This window comes from Oryzias melastigma, linkage group LG14, assembly GCF_002922805.2.
Source record: "Oryzias melastigma strain HK-1 linkage group LG14, ASM292280v2, whole genome shotgun sequence".
Classification (NCBI taxonomy): Eukaryota; Metazoa; Chordata; class Actinopteri; order Beloniformes; family Adrianichthyidae; genus Oryzias; species Oryzias melastigma.
In genome coordinates this window covers 3,136,611-3,141,410 of record NC_050525.1, presented here as the reverse complement: position 1 = coordinate 3,141,410, position 4,800 = coordinate 3,136,611, and positions in this window count along the sequence as shown.

Here is a 4,800-nt window from a genome sequence, read left to right as displayed (position 1 = left end):
GCAGCGTTAGAGGAAAAAAGAGTAACAAGTACGAGAGAGCACAGCACCGAGGCAGCCATCCGCGGCGCCATCGTGATTTAATAGAGTCCCACGTCAATAAAGTCCCACGTCTTTGATTTTTCCCAGGACTTTCTTTAGGTGTTGAAGATGCTCGTCCCAGCTACGACTGAAGATTACAACATCGTCCAGGTATGCTGCACTGCATTCTTCACACCCCTGAAGAACCGTATTCATTAGTCGCTGGAATGTTGCAGGTGCTCCATGCAATCCAAAAGGCATCACGGTGAACTGGAAGAGACCTGAGGGTGTACGAAAAGCAGTGTATGGTCTGCTGGAAACTGCTAAAGGTACCTGCCAGTACCCCTTGCACATATCCAATGTTGTGATGTATGCAGCCGACCCGATCTTCTCCAGCAAATCATCAATCCTCGGCATGGGGTAAGCGTCAAACTCTGAAACGGAATTGAGTTTTCGAAAGTCAATGCAGATCCTCAATGAGCCGTCTTTCTTCATAACGATTACCACTGGGCTGCACCACTCTAAGTTTGATGGTTCAATCACTCCCGAAGACAACATGGCGTCCACCTCTTCATGGAGCTTTCCAATCAGCTGCTGAGGAACCCTGTATGGCTGCTGGCAAATGGGTTTTGTCTCCTTCAGCCTGATGGTGTGCTCTGCGAGTGTTGTCCTTCCTGGGTTGCTGCTGAACAGGGAAGGCACCTTCTGGAAAACCTGGGAGAGTTGAGAGATTTGCTCACAAGTCAGGTGTTCTAATGCTGGTGTTAAGTTTTCTTTTGGCACTTCCTTGTTTACAACCTCTTTGTCTGGTTCTTCCACCATTAGTGTAGCGTTCACAGGCTTAGCCACTGCCTCTTTCCATTCTTTAAGCAGGTTTACATGGTATATTTGCTTTTTTCTCTTCTTCTCAGGATGTATTATTTCATATGTGACTGGACTTATTTTTCTGGTCACTGTGTATGGCCCTTGCCATTTGGTCAGCAGTTTACTGGTGGAGGATGGTAACAGGAGAGGAACTTTCTGACCTGGATGGTACTCACGGTGGCGTGCCTTTTGGTCATACCAGGTCTTCTGTGTTTTCTGAGCTTTCTGCAGATGCAGCTCAGCTTCTTCTCTGTAGTTTTGCAATCGCTCCCTCATTTCCAGTATGTAATGCACAACACCCCTTTCTTCTTCTTTGGTGCTAGTTCCAGAGACCTCCCATATCTTTTGCAGCAAGTCGAGTGGTCCCTGGACATCCCAACCATACAGGAGCTCGAATGGCGAGAATCCGGTAGAAGCCTGTGGAACCTCTCGATAGGCAAAAAGAAGGAAATGTAACCAACGGTGCCAGTCTCTGCCAGTATCATCAACAAATTTTTGTAGCATGCGTTTCAATGTTTGATTAAATCTTTCAACAAGACCGTCAGTTTGTGGATGGTATGGTGTGGTCTTGATGGAGGTGATGCCCAGCTGTTTGTGAAAGAGCTGCATTAACCTTGATGTGAAGTTTGTCCCTTGATCCGTCAGAATTTCATCAGGGATCCCTGTTCTAGAGAACAACTGGATCAAACATTGCATTACAGATGATGTTGTGATATTACGGAGTGGGAAGGCCTCAGGGAAGCGTGTTGCGTAGTCGCAGATGACCAAGATGTATTGATGTCCTTGGCTGCTCTTCACCAGTGGTCCAATGATGTCAATCGCCAACCTCCGGAAAGGAGTAGAAATAATGGGGAGAGGTTGCAGGAGAGCCCTGTCAGACTTACGAGAGATATTAGTTTTTTGACATATAGGACAAGTAGCACAGAACTTTTGCACATGAGAGTACATACAAGGTCAATAGAATCGGGAACTAATGCGCATGTATGTTTTGTGTCGACCAAGGTGTCCAGCCCAAGGGATGGTGTGTGCTAAATGCATTATGAGATGTCTGCAGCTTTCAGGGATAACAATGCGTTTTTTCCCATCATAGAGAACATAAAGCACATTCCTGTCAACAATAAAATACTCTTTACCCATGTGAATTGCATTTGTCTCATGTGTTACCTTTGAAAACAGGTTTTTCAGTGTATCATCATTTTTCTGCAACTCACTAATGTTAGCTGGCACTTCCCACATTTTGTTAATCATCAAGCCATCAGCATTAGAAGCTGTGACGTTTGAATGCTTCTCAAAACGACGTTGACTTTTTGTTTTTTTTAAGCTTTTGGATACCATTTCCACACAGACTACTATCCAAGTCAGGCAGTGGTTGGACCCCTATTTTTGCTGAAGCGGCAGAGATCCCTTTCGTGCGTTCTGGTACTGAAGAGCAAGCTTGGCAGCTATCAGCCCATCAGTCGGCTCGTGCTCCTTTACCCAGGTCCGGACATCAGGAGAGAACACGCGCAGAAGCTGCTCCAGGATGATTTTCTCTCCAATCTCCACCTTTGAATGCTGCTCCGGTCGTATCCATCGACGATAAAGTCCTTTCAGACGGTGGTATGTTTCTGTAGCCGTTTCACCTGCAGGCAGTGAAACCGCTCGAAACTGCTGTCTGTGGGTTTCAGGTGAAATGTTAAATTTTTTCTAACAAAGCAGCTTTAAGGTCAGTGTAAGAATCTGCTTTGTCCTCACCCATAGCTGTATAGGCCTCCAATGCCTTTCCTGACAGTAGAGGGATGAGTCTGCAGGCCCACTCGACCTCTGGCCACCTCCAAGTCTTTGCAATACGCTCAAAACGCAGTAAATAGTTCTCAATGTCCTCACCTGCTTGAAAAGGCGGTATTTTGGGCTCAGAGTTAAATCGTCTGTCTGATTCCATGTTGACATCAGAAGACTGAGGTGAGGCCCGAAGAGACCTCCGGGTCTGCTGTGCAGCTGGAGTAGGTGGCGATCTTCTCACACTGCTGGCACTCACTGGGCTTGGAGTGACACCTCCTGCTTGGTGTGATGTTGATGGTGCATCTGTTTGAGGCTGAAGGGACATCCTCAGGTGTCGCAGTTCCTCCAGAACTCCCTCTTCTCTTCGCTGCTGTGCTGTGATAAAGTCTCTCATCAGAGTCAAAAGCTCCCCATTTGCAGCACCTGATGAGATAGATTTAGGCTTTGGGTGCCCCTCTCCCTCCGACGACGAAGAAGATGAATTAGGCGGCACCGAGTCTGAGGTCTCACCCTGGTCCAAAGTGGCTTTTGGATCACCTTCTTCCATTTTAAGCTGGGAACGAAGTCCACTCCTCTTCTTTGCAGGGCATTTACCTCCACGGCTGGCCATCTTATCCCACTTCTGACACCATATGTGCCGGGGTTCTTCTGGAAGCGAGCCAAGAAATACTCAGAAATAAGATGAGCCAGGTCTTAAATAGATAACGGGATTTTATTGTTCCCAACAAAGTTCATAACACTGTTTTTGAGAGCTTGTTGCCACCACTGCAACCATGACTGCTCTCCCTCAAACTGAGAAGTTCTCCCCTGATAAAGGCTTAGCCCCTCCCACAGGCCAATTAACCAAACATTTCTTCAACAGAAATTTCAGCCTTATACCTGGAAAAAAAACATAACCTAAATTGAAGAAATGATTAATCATGGCTTTAACAGAAACAAGTTTGAAACCAAAAGCATTATGACAGAGAAAAAGGGAAAAAAACAAAACTTACAATTCTGACAGGTGACATCACTTCTTGTTTCCTATATGTATGATGATGTGTACAATGCTCTGGTTGGAATGTTTGTGGTGGGAAGCCTGGATGGTAAGTAACACTCTATTTAAAACTAAGTGTGCACCCTTAGAGTTAAATAAAATGTGGGTGTGGTGAAAGTGAATGATTCATGTGCCTGGATGTATGTATGTGTCTGGTGTAAACTATAAACTAATTGACTGAGAAATGACAGGATAGAGGGGAAAAAAAAGAAACAATTTAAGTCTTCAGGCACTGTCCTGCAACCTGTGACGCTGCTTCATTACAGAAACACAGTTTATTAAATAATGGAAATTCTGTGTTCTGTAAAGCAAGAACAAAATTAAATGACTACTGTGCCGGGTGAAACAAAAACGCAAAAAAAAGAGATTGGAACCTTGGCCAAAAATAAAATAAGTCAGGAAGACAACTGACCCAGCCATGTCGACCGTCGGAGTCAGCAGGTCCCCACTAAAGGCTGCCTAACCAAATCTAACTGATAAAAAGAAACAAAGAAAACCTGCAAACATTAGCTACCAAGGTCCAACCCCAAACTAAAATAACAAAACCCAGCAATGTAAGACCACTGAGGACAAAAAGGGAAAAGAAAAGAAACCAGTATTTAAGCTTCGGACCTAGGAACCTGTAGGAGTCTGTTGAGGGGACTGTTCTGTTGAGAATTGTGAGTGGATGGGGTGGGAGGGGAGGGTTCTTCCTGAAGTCCACTGTCTTCTCCACAGTCTTTTGTGGATTCAGCTCCAGGAGGTTCTGGACCAGCCGTTCTACTTCTCCTCTGTATGCAGACTCATCGCCATCCCGGATGAGTCCGATGATTATGGTGTCATCTGCAAATTTCAGGAGCTTCACTGAGGGGGATCCTGAGGTAAAGTCATTGGTGTAGAGCGAGAAGAGCAGTGGGGAAAGAACATACACCTAGGGGGTGCCAGTGTTCAGAGTCCGGTTGCTGGACAAGATTCTTCCTAGCTTCCCCTTCTGCCTCCTGCCAGTCAGAAAGCTGGTGATCCACTGAGAGGTGGAGGGAGGCACAGTGAGCTGGGTCCAATGTTCCCTCTAAGCTGCGCACGTGCGCAATTGCGCACTGCTCCCACGCCCGTTGCGCACAGCAAATCTATTCTGCGCACAA